At 40.7% G+C, this 12476-nt stretch overlaps 1 protein-coding gene across 4 annotated transcripts in view; it reads right to left on the bottom strand.

Moving 5' to 3' along the window:
• The window catches only part of STEAP1 (STEAP family member 1), a 15401-nt gene extending 14987 nt beyond the window's left edge, over positions 1–414 (bottom strand). For 2 of the 4 annotated variants that reach the window (XM_085310469.1, XM_085310471.1), the window contains exon 1: positions 49–87. The gene's annotated coding sequence lies outside the window, so the exon portion shown is untranslated. Of the gene's footprint in view, positions 1–48; positions 146–308 lie in introns of those variants that run through there. The other 2 variants (XM_085310470.1, XM_085310472.1) reach the window with 2 other exon arrangements.
• Between the last annotated feature and the right edge of the window lie 12062 nt (positions 415–12476).

Below are 12476 nucleotides of genomic sequence, written 5' to 3'. Positions count from 1 at the left end.
GGGTCTCCCCGCGCCCGCCCTGCCCTGCCCCGCGCCGCCGCCTCTCACCCTCGGCGAGCCGGCCGCCGGGCTGCAGCGCAGCGGCTGCGGAGCCTCGACTTCCCGTGGATGCCGCAGCGGCTCCGGGCCCCCGGCTGCCCGCCGAAAATCCCCACCCAGGAAACCAGCTCAACTCTCAGCCACTTCTTCCTTCCCTACTGCTTTTTCCAAGCTAGTCCCTCCCCCAGCCTTCTTCCTGACAAAAAGCCATAAAACCTTCCCGACAAAAAGTTATATTGAATCCCGCTTCTAGCAGGAGCAGCCCTCACTTGCTCAATCCTTTCTGCAGGTAAAACTCCTTYGGTGGCCTCGTGCCGGTTCTGTGCTGGCGGTTCTCAAAAGGCTCCCGAAGGCGCCGTCGCGTGGACGTGCGGCCTGCCGTCCTCGTCCTCGTGCGAGTGCTGTGTGCGCGMGCGGGTCTTCCTGCGCCTAGTGGGTTATTGACATTGCACAACGCGTGGCCAGGCTGAGTCAGAAATGTTGACTTCACGCAGGGCTACTAGCTGCTTCCTCAGGGTGTCTTCACAGAAATGATGCCAAGTTACTCTCTCTCTCTTTTTATCCTGGGAATATACTTGTTTTTCCTTTCTGACTTGATGTTAAATGGACATAGTCTCCTAACTGAATGCTACATCTGGCAGAAAAGAGGAGATTGCTTTAGAAGAGATAAAAGAGTCATTGCCCTTCTTGGGCTAAAGCCTTAACTTTTAATCTTTTTATTAATAGTTGCTCTCATTACAGTTTTCACMCCTGCTTTGTATGAAGGCAGTTTTCCACATGCTTTCCATTAGTTATTTTTCATCTTCACAATGCATGCTAACTTTTGCATACTCCCACTTTTTAAAAATCCCATTTAATTTCCCTCTCTGCTCCTTTTTTTGCATCATTGCTTTTGGGTTTTGTTTTTAGTTCTCAGTAACTAGCATCAGCAGGGTGACATCTAGCGGGGAGAACATAGGGGAGAACACAGTGACTTAAGCTGTACTATCAGGCTATCAGCATAGACAGAGGCTAGAATAAGCATTTGTAGTTGTATGCTAAGGCCTAAAAGCATCATTTTATTCCAAGAGAGCTCAATGGTAAACTCTGGGGACTAAGTTTGTTGACCAAAAAGTAGTTCTAGATGCTGAGCTATTTCAACATCTGGATATCCTGTCCTCTAATTTAAGCCTTTTTAATAAATTGCACAGCAAGAGCAAAGCTCCAGAGTAAGTGTTCTAAGAAGACAAGATGAAAAGCCAGCCAGAGAGAACTGCAGAAGAAAGAGATGAGTATTAAACAGCTAGTAAACTGCTCTGCACAGACACTGCTATGCCRCTGTGTTCAGGCAATTGCCTCTGATCTCTGTATCGCAAGTGCCTGTCTGTGAATAAGTGTGTTAAACTAATTTTATCTGGGTGCTGACAAGTGGAAGCAGATTCAAATGCTAGGGAAAACTTTGTTTTCGTGGTTTCCCTAAGGCATTACTTTCATCTCACTCAAAGTACCAGTCGTACTAGAGTGGCTACTGGAAAGCAAACTGCATGGCAGTTGTCCTTCCAACTTACATCTAGATGATACCTCTGCATGCTGACAAATTTTAACAGTGACTTATGCAAGTGCTATGCAAGAAGTGTGAGACTTATAGTAGGAAACATAACAAGAATCAGGTAAGGTAGTTTATCTTGGCACTTGTGGAATGGGGAAGATTTCATGCATAGAAAGAAAGTTACAGCTGTGCAGATTTGGCTAGCTCCAAACATTTAGAAGAGTGTTAGTACTCCTAAACCCAGCATGTACTTGGTGAAAAAGAGGAATATTTCTGTGGTTATTGAAATGTGAGGGGGTATTTTCTGGAGATGAAAAACACTTTAGTGACTCTGTCTTAGCGACACTGTGCTTTATCACATCTTTGTTCAGACAAAGCTACGAGGGAATGGTAGATTGTTTTTTCTGGGGGRAAAATGATTACATCATTTACAAGATTGCCTGATTGTGGTTAAATCTGCAGAATATTTTCATTGCACTTTTGTACAGGAAGAACTCGATGGTCAGGACAAATCATCTKCATCTGCTGTTTAGACTAGAAGTTCTGAGAACAACTTGCCAAATGGTTGGAAAAATTGCAGTGGCATGGTCTTCCAGATACAAACATGCTGAGGTTTAATCATACTAACACTTGCATGTTGAATAAGCTAAGTGTAACTGCTACTGTCAGCAAGATGAGTCTAGAGTGCCCTTGGGTGACTCGAAATGATGGTGCATAGGAAGAAATGGTGTGGAAGAGTGGAAACCCTTCCTTGTACTTTGAACAAGGGCAATGGGCCTGGTTCAGCTACTGAGACAATGGATGGGTTTCCAGGCAGGCACTTGAGACAGAAAGTGGAGAAGGTTCAGCAGGGGGTTATGAAGATGGTGAAGGGCTTACACCACATGATCTCTGTGGAAAGACTGGGGAAGATGGGCTTGTCTAATCTGGTGAAGAGGAGACCAATGGGTGATCTAGTAGCAGCCTACAAATACCTAAAGGGCAGTTACAAAGGTAATGAAGAGCACTACTCTTTCTGGTAGTGCTAGTGAGGATAACAACAGTCAGTGGCCACAAGTTAGAGCTTGAAGGTTCGGTTTGGACATTAGGAAAAAAATATTCACTGGGAGGATAGTGAAAATTCAGAGAGATTGCGAAATCTTGGCAATTTTCAAAATTTTGCTAGCCAAAGTGATAGCTGACTTCACAGATTCACAGAATGATTGGGGGTGGAAGGGAGCTCTGGAGATGTCCTAGTCCAACCCTCTTGCTCAAAGCAGGGTCAACTAGAGAAGCTTATTCAGGATTGTGTCCAGTCAGAGTTTGAATATCTCCAAGGATGGAGACACCACAACCTGCCTGGGCAACCTGCTCCAGTGCTTCACCGCTCTTCCACAGTAAAAAAGTTTTTTTCTTACGTTTACATGGGATTCCGTATACTCTACTTTCTGGCCATTTTCTCTTGTCCTTTCATGGGGCACCACAGAGAAGAGTCCAGCTTGCTTTTCTTTACTGCCTCCCGTCAGGTATTTATACACATAGTAAGATCCCCCTGAGCCTTCTCTTCTCCAGGCTGAGCAGTGCCAGCCTTCTCAGCCTTTCCACACATGTCAAAAGCCCATTATGTTTGCAGGACTGTCCCCTGCTTTTCTTGTACAGCACTGGATACAGCACTCCAGATGCTAAGGGAAAGGATCACCTCCCTTGGCTTGCTAGCAATGCTTTTCCTAATGCATCSCAGAACTTAATCTGGTTTTGGTAGTGGTCTTTGAGTGGGATGTTGGACTAGAGACTTCCAGAAATCCCATTCAGCCACCATTCATGTTTCTAAATTTTCCTAGAGTGTATCCCAATACTTCATGACTAGATACAGCTTCACTGAGAACTGTAATGAAGGAAAACTAGGGAATGAAAACTACACAACATATATAGCTACCATTGTCTAGGCTATGTAGTTCCGGTTTTCTGCCAGCTAGCACAGGGTCAGGAAAGTGGCAAAAGCAATGGGGAAAACACCGAAGGCTCAGAGAAGGCAGCAAAGAAGCCAGGAGAGCTGTGGCTGCTGGTAGCTGAAGGCAGATTTTGATGGGTGTGGCTGAAAATGTTGCATTTCCCAGCTGTTTGCCTTCTCCTCTGTGGGAGTCACCACCCTCAGATTCTAAGTGGAACATAAAACTCCTTCATAGCTGCCATAAATTGTAGTTTAGCACTGTAAACACCTCTGATTTCAGTGTAAGTGAATAAGCCAGGCTGCTCAGGCAAGGTTGCGTGTTCTGTTTAGCACTGTTATGCCAATAAACAGAAAACATGGACATCTTGGAGTAAACTGCAAGTCCATAGTTAAAGCTATACTTGTAGCGTGGTCCAAAGGAGAAGCTAAGATTAATTCTTTGGGGTAGACAGATCTGTGTGGGAAAGAAACTAATAATGAAAAGCTAAGGTATACTTAACCCTCCTTGATTTCTTTTGTCTGTAAGACAGCTGACTTTTGGTTAAACAAGARCAAGGAAGGAATATATAATTATGTTTTTGTTATCTTGTAATGGTATCAGTTGTAAGGCGCTATACACAGTTTTAAGTATTCAGGTCAGAGGAACAATGTTATTGATAACTGTGAAAGACAATTATTTTCTCAATTGTGTTTTTTTCTACCTTTTACACATCTTAGGATTTTTACATTCATGTCCACACATTTAATATTGCACAGGTCTGTTCTTGCTGTCAGCTACATCATCACAAGTCCAAGTCTGAGAGTTACTGTTGTGTAACAGGGAATGGGTAAATGAGAAATGAAGAGTCTTTGAAAAGGTTCATTGGATGGCAGATAAGTAAATGAAGGATGAGAAGGTACATGATGGTTGGTTATGCTATCAGGATCTGCTCTCTGAGCAAAGYGAAGCACACCTTTTTTGCCACTGCAGTTGCGTTGTATAAATTGTATAAATCTTGGAGAATAGAGAGTATTGGATATACTTGTCTGTGTAAAGGTAATACAAAGTATAACATGCACAAGGTCTGTGAAGGGTGATCTCTACCTAAGAGAGAAAAAAGACTCCATTGCTCCAGCTGCATTGAGAAGAAATAGTACAGATCCAAGTGCCTCTTTCCGTAGATTTTTGTGATCCAAGATAGCTACAGTTTCCCAGGAGTCCTAGAGGATTTGTCCAGTTCCTTTGAAATTGTGAGATTCACTCCAAGTGTTACAAGGTTGAAGTTTTAGGCAAGGAAGATATGTGAAGAATTCAAAATCCAAGACTCTTTAAAAGGAAAAACATTCAAAGCACAAAGAACCATGTACAAACTTGGAAATTTTTGAAATATTTTGAAATTCTGAAATGTAGTCTAATTTTGAAAATACCAGTATGAGAAATGACAGTGTTAACTCCTGAATAGCTGATTTGGGAGTAGAAGTGGCAACTGCCCTCTGTTTGTGTTGCTKTGAGGGAGAGTTGTTGATAAACCTGGTAGGGAATGCTTGTTTCTCTTAGGATAAGGCCATCTTAGAACAGCCACATTAGACAACATATTTGGTTTATTGTCATTTGGTAAAGCTCCTTTTCCAAGGGAATATGATAGAAGGCAATCAGATAAGCAGACAACTGCTACATCCCCTGTTGAATGAATGTAAAGTAAAGGACCAGCTGTTCATAGTGAATAAAATTGTTAAAGTCAAACAAATGTCTTATTTGGCTTGGATTTACCATACAAATTCTGATTCAAAGAAGTGGCTTTCAAACTGCTTGAAATACTTGAATTCCCCTAGAGGCTTTAAGGGGGTTAAGTCATGAATACCAAGTTAYAGGAAGCTGAGGAGAAGAAATACARTGAAAGAAAACAATAATGTCAACATTGTTTGACAGGGCTGTTCAGACCAGCGTGTGGAAGAATCACAGAATGGTTGARGTTGGAAGGGACCTCTGGAGATCATCTAGTCCAACCACACTGCTCGAGCAGGGTTACTTACCACACATTGCACAGGATCACATCCTGTGTGCTTTGGTGTGCTTTGAGTATCTCCAGAGAAGGAGACCCCACAGCCTCTTTGGGCAACTTGTTCCAGTGCTCTGTCACTCTCACAGGAAAGAGGTTTTTCCTCATACTCAGGTGAAACTTGTGTCTCAATTTGTGCCCATTGCCTCTTGCCCTGTTGCATGGCACCACTGAAAAGAGTCTGGCCCCATCATCCTGACAACCCCTCCCATGGTAGTGCTACCATTGATAAGACACTGATAAGATCCCCTCTCAGTCTTCTCTTCCCCAGGCTAAACAGGCCTCTSACAGCCTTTCCTCATGGGGGAGATGCTCCAGCCCTCTGATCATCTTCGTAGCCCTGCGCTGGACTCTCTCTAGTAGCTCCATGTCTCTCTTGTACTAGGGAGACCAGAACCAGACGCAGTGCTCCAGCTGTGGCCTCTCCAKGGCTGAGTAGAGAGACAGGATCAGCTCCCTCGACCTGCTGGCAACACTCTTCATACACCCCAGGATTCCATTGGCCTTCTTGGCCACAAGRGCACATTGCTGTCTCGTGGTCAACTTATCCACCAAAACTCTCAGGTCCTTCTCCACCTAGTTGCTTTCCAGCAGTGTGTGGGGTTATTTCTCCCTAGGYGCAGGACCCTGCACTTGCCGTTGTTGAACTTCATGAGGTTCATGGTTCTCAATCCACCTCCCTGTCCACTCATCTAAGTCCACACTTCCTGAGCTTATGTAGGAGGATGTTATGGGAGACAGTGTCARAAGCCTTGCTGTAGTCAAGGTACACAACRTCCATTGCTCTCCCCTCATCTACCCAGACAGTCATTCCATCACAGAAGGCTATCAGATTGGTTAAGCAGGATTTCCCCTTKGTGAAYCCATGCTGGCTACTCCTGATCACCTTCTTTTCCTCCACATGCTGAGAGATGACATCCAGAATGAGCTGTTCCATCACTTTTTCARAGATGGAGGTGAAGCTGCCTGACCTGTAGTTTCCCAGGTYCTCCTTGCCCCTTTTGAAGACTGGAGTGACATTGGCTTTCTTCCAGTCCTCAGGCACCTCTYRTTCTCCAGGATCTTTCAAAGATGATGGAGAGTGGCCTRGCAAYAACATTCGCCAGCTCCCTCCGCACTTGTGGGTGCATMCCATCAGGGACTATGGATTTCTGGATGTCAGGTTTGCCCAAAAGATCTCTAACCTGATCCTCCTTGACCAAAGGAAAGTCTTCCTTTCTCCAGACTTTGTCTCTTGTTTCCAGGATCTGGGATTCACCGAGGGCTGCCCTTAGCAGTCAAGACTGAAGCAAAGAAGGCATTCGGTAATTCTGCCTTCTCTGTATCCTTCATCACTAGGGCACCCACCCCATTCAGCAGCGCACCCACATTTTCCCTAGTCTTCCTTTTGCTACTCATGTATTTGAAGAAGCCCTTTTTGTTGTCCTTGACATCCCTTGTCAGATCTAACTCCAAATGGGCCTTAGTCTTCCTCGTTGCATCCCTGCATTCTGACAATGTTCCTGTATTTCTCCTACCATGTCCCTTTTTCCATGTTCTGTGTACTTTCTTTTTCTGTTTGAGTTTTTCTGTTTGAGCTCCTTGCTCATCCWTGCAGGTCTCCTGCCCCCTTTGCTTGACTTCTTACTTATAGGGATGCACTGTTCTTGAGCTTGGAAGAAGTGATGCTTGGATATTAACCAGCTGTCTTGGACTCTCTTTTAGACTCCCCTTTTTTCTAGGGCCCTAAYCCGTGGGATTCCTCCAAGTARGTCCATGAAGAGGCCAAAGTTTGCTCTCCTGAAGACCAGGATTGTGATCCTACTTATTGCCCTGCTTCCTTCACACAGGATCCTGAACTCCACCATTTCACGGTCACTGCAGCCAAGGCTGCCCTCAACCTCCACAGCTGTAGCCAGTCCTTCTTTGTTTGTGGCACAAGGTCCAGCAGCACACCTCTCCTCGTTGGCTCACAAACCTGCTGCACTTCAAGGCTGTAAAAAGTAAATACAGGAATGAGTCCTCGGGGAAGGAATGCTGGACAAAGACAGGACATTGGGCACATAGGCAGGCATCTGACCTATCCCATTTCAGTTCCTTTACTTTTCTTTCCCTGCTTTGTTCTAAAGGAAACAGTTTAGATTTTGTCTAATTGTGTAAGAGCTGTGGTATATTTTCTGCAGWGGTGTATATATTACCTGTAAGTGTTAGAAAGAAGCAATTTATTACAATATCTGTACAAGAGTAATTTGAAATTAATACATTTCAGAGCATATCTTATGAAAAATGTTTAGTGTGGTTTATTGCTCTTAGCTATGGCTGTATGATAAATTTTGTGGCTTGGGAATGGCATTCTAATGTTGTATTTTGCACTGAGGATATCTGACGGCATGTGGTGAGACCACAAAATTATCAAAACACTGCATGGCCATCTCTCTCATGGCCATGTTCTTTCCCAGGCCTCTACCTCAGGAATTTCTCAGAAAAGRTTTCTGCTTTCTACCTCATTTTCTTAACTCTTTAAAATTTGTGAGACATTTTCTGACACTGTACCTTGCATTTATATCATCTGTTCTTTGCTTATTACCACAGTGACTGCAAAACCTACCGTAGTCCATTGTGTTAGRTCCTGCACAAACAAAGCCCACAAACAGCGACACTTCTGTAGCTTTCATATTCTAAACAATAGGAGAGAGGGCTGAGGGAAGAATAGAGGGAAGAAGCAGAACTGGAAAGTTTAAAGGAGCATTTTGAGACAATGATGGTTAGGATGTCAGGCTGTATCATCACTCTCCAGAGTGATGATAACAGTCCGACTGCCACAGCTTGCTAATTTTAAAGGTGATTTGAAGGAAGACAATAAATTCACTTTCAAGGTACTTRTAAGACATTTCTTATATACCAAGGTATCTTTGAGAAATGAGAATTCGCAAGAAAATCTTAAAACACTGTGTTGTGAGTACTCAGGTACTTAAAAAATAAGTTGTTCAGACAGTTGTTATAAATCTGATACAATTAAATAAATATGGAGCAGAACCTTGCAATACACTTGTARTTATTTAAATAATTAAACATTTCTTAATAATTTATGTAATTAATACATAAGTAAATAAAGCATTAAATAAATACTTAAAAGTTGTCTGTCTTCATAATTTGGGCAAAAAATCTACCATGGGACTACTGCRTTAATACATTTATTATGGTTGGCTGGTAGGGGAATTGTTACTTACATAGAAAGTCTGACAACATAATTACACATCTCCAATAAGGAAATAATYGTGTTAATTAGAACTTGTTATGTTGGACATTCTGYCAGATTTGGAAATATTTTTCAAGAATTTAAGTGTTAATACTGGTATWACATTTTATATCAATTGTAAGTATTTAAGTGGAGCAAAAGTATTCATAAATCTTGATGGTTTTATGATTTTTACAAAAAAATGATTCTTTGTCCAAAACTGTATACTATTATTCTGGTTTCAATTTCTAACCATTCAAAACTACTATCCATTGTCAAATTCTTTTCTGTGGAAAAGTGGTTGAGTACTGGAGCAGGTTGCCTAGGCAGGTTGTGGTGTCCCCATTCTTGAAGATATTCAAACTCTGACTGGACACAGTCTTCAATAAGCTGTTCTATTTGACTTTGCTTTGAGCAGGGGGATGAGAGAGGTTGGACTAGACAATCTCCGGAAGTTTAGGGGTTTAAAGTCCCCCCTTATCTCTCAGAATGTCTTCCTTTCTTGAACACTGTTGGGAAAAGAAAAAACAGGCCCTGCAACATCAAGCATAAAGAAGAGCACTGAGACTCCTTCAGAGACCTTGCCTTTGGTTCATGGGAGTGACAGCTGTGAATCGCTATAGTAGAGAACTTGCTTAGTTCAGAAAGGTGAGCTTTTTCCTAAACACTTGTGGAACTTGCAGGAGAAGATTCTGAGTGCTGGGAAAGAGGAATGCTTTTGGGATCTAGAACTGTCCAAAACTTTGCAGATGCTGAAGCAATGTGCTTGAAAAGGCTGTGAGGAAAAGAGGAAGGGAGAGAAAGTGAGTCTTTCTGTGGTTCAGAATTTATGGTTTTGCTTAGCTCTGTAATACCTGCAGGGATATAATCAATAAGCAGCAGGATAAGGAAGTACAGCAGCATGAGCGCTTGACAACATTGTGAAAAGACCAAAATCAAAGCCAACAGTAATTTGTGATCCTAATGACTGTGAATGGTTTCAGGAATTGGACTAAAGAGTACCTTGGCTTGAATATGGAGATTGAATGACGTGCGCAAGAATTTGATGGGAACTCTAAGTCCAGATCATAGTAATTGTATTCAAAAATCTCCTTTCAGGTCATTTTTTTATTTTGTTATTGCCCTTACTTAAAGTCTACAGGAGAAACCTATTTTTTGATGTTTTGCTACTCTCTTTAGCAAACTTGTTTTACTAGAGCTATTGACCTAAGGTGGCTCACCATTAATGGTCTTCTGAGAAGTCCATCTCTGTCAATTCTGCTTGAGATTTCAGTGAAAATGGAGGTAGAGAGAGTGCAGAGACAGGACTAAATTGTTGTAGGCTATGAAAGGAAAAGTTGGAAATAAGTCTACAAAAAGGTGAGAGTCAAGCCAGAAGACATTTAAACTACTTAGATAGAAAGATTGTATACATCTCTTCTACTGTCCCTTTTCAGAAACAGCATCGGAAATTGTAGCACTTTAGAAAAACTAATTCTGAGCACTCATAAAGAGCACCAAAGCCAAGGGAACTAGCTTTTCTTAGAATGATTTATTATTAATAAAAAATATTATGTCTTCAGTGTGGACCTCTAATAGTCTCAGCTTTGGCATTAATTACATTTTTTTTTTCCCTAATCTGTACCAGCTGACAACATCACCCTATTTCCTTAGTCACCAGTTAAGGAAAAATAGAGACATCACAGACAAGATTTGTGCTCCTAAAATGTTATTAGGTAAATCTACGAAGGACTGAGTGTTTTTATGAATCCTTCACTTTTATTTAAAGACTCTCTTATGCTCACATGCACTTTCTTCTTACATGGCTAAAACTGTTGTCTGGAGCTTTGCGAATTCCATTCTGCCAGGAATCTATCTGATTTTTAGATATCATGATGCTTATTGTGCCTAAGAAATGTAAATATACTGTTATCCTGAAGGATGCCTAAGCATCTTTGAGGAATTTGCCTAAATGACAACTATAGAAGTATTTAATGGATATTATTTAATAAACTAGTTTGTCAGGCCATAAACTCCTTATTTTATTCTGTAAGAGGACACTCCTATTGGCTGTTTGATTCATAACTAAATGGTTTCCAGCTCTACCAACTGTCACCTCTTGTATATTAAGAGCTTTCAATAAAACACAAATCCTGATATCCTGTACTTATACACTCCCAAAACACAACTTAGAGGGGAAAACTAGAACACAGTACTTTCAAAAGCTACAATTTAATATTCTTTGTAGTTCATGGCCTAGAGTGCTATTTAACTTTTTGTATTTATAAGGACTATTTTATATTGACAGAAATCAGAAATCTTCCCAATTTTCTTTTCTTATCGTGTATATTTTGTTTAAGCAAAACCTCAAAATATGTATTTCTATGTTATCCAAAAATTACCAATATAAAAGTTGTTGAACGGATTGCTTACATTTCAGTAAAGGTACAGGCTAAGCTGTAAAAATAAATTAAAGAACTTTGTCCAATTTTGCATTTATTCATACTGAGCTCTGCCCTACTATTAGTTCTTTGATACTGATGAAAAAAACCTGGTTGCTGCCTTTTTATTTTTGCGCACAGTTAATTTGTATAAAGTATATATAGCTACTCATAATTCTAGAAAAATGACAGGTCAGTGTTTTCTATAAATGCCCTTCAAAGGAAGAGAGGTGCAACACATTTCACAGACCAGTAGAGCAAAGTAAAACAGTCATGAAATAAATTCTCTTGGTAATACATTAATTTAAAACAAGTTTACATAGAACATTTACATGTTGCAGTGATTTTCATAAATGAGTCACATACTGTAGCAGTGCTAAATGTACATGCAATTATAATGAAGAAAAAGGATATTCAACTGAAATTATATAAGAGAAAAAGAAATGAAATGTTTCTTTATATATATCTTTCTTCCTGCTCTAATATGTAGTTAAATTTTGGAATCAGAAATATTCAATGAAACTCTGAAGCTGCTTAGTATAGAGTAGTGCATGTGATGTAAATTAAAGGAGACTGCATTGGCACAGAAAAAAAAATTGGCTTGTATTTAAATTTAAATTAATTGTTTGAAAACAATTGGTAGGGATGTCCAATTCTAGTGTTGTGAGCTTGATTCAGCATCACATCTGCTTAACACTGATGATGTGTTACATTACTTTCGGTGAAACTGCTTCTTATTTAGCTGGATATCAGAACATGGTTTAGCTCTATAGCATATTCCCTATAGAAATTCTTCAGTAAACTATGGATAATTTCATTCACATGTAAGTACTGGAATATTCTTTAGTGAAAGAGCTTTCTGCTGCATTCCTTTAAATTTTGTATAAAAATGGTTGAAGTTTTACTTGCACCCTTGAATAGCAGCCCTTTACAGTATAATCCCTGAGGGGATTACAGGTTAAGGTTATATTTTGTCTCAGTGGGGGAAAAAAAAAAAAAAAAAAAAAAAAACCAAGCCCTGCTACCTGTATATTTTCCTCCTGATCCCATCTGTTTCTTTTTCTGCAAGTGATCTGCTATTTCCCTGTAACAACCTTCCCTCGCCTGCAGAACATGCTTTGGAAATTGTAAATTACTCTATTTCTGCGTAACATCTTTTACTCTTCTTTGCTATTCTAGGGCACTTTTTGCAACCTGAAGCGAAACAAAACAAAACAAAACAAAAAAACAACAAAAAAAAACTTTCTGTAGAAGATGGTATTTTTGTTAAGACTAAAGATAAATCAAAGGAGTGGTTTCCATT

The sequence above is a fragment of the Rhea americana genome, unplaced genomic scaffold (assembly GCF_003343005.1).
Source record: "Rhea americana isolate MKP2758 unplaced genomic scaffold, rheAme1 scaffold_32, whole genome shotgun sequence".
NCBI lineage: Eukaryota > Metazoa > Chordata > Aves > Rheiformes > Rheidae > Rhea > Rhea americana.
This window is presented reverse-complemented; position numbering and strand designations above follow the sequence as displayed.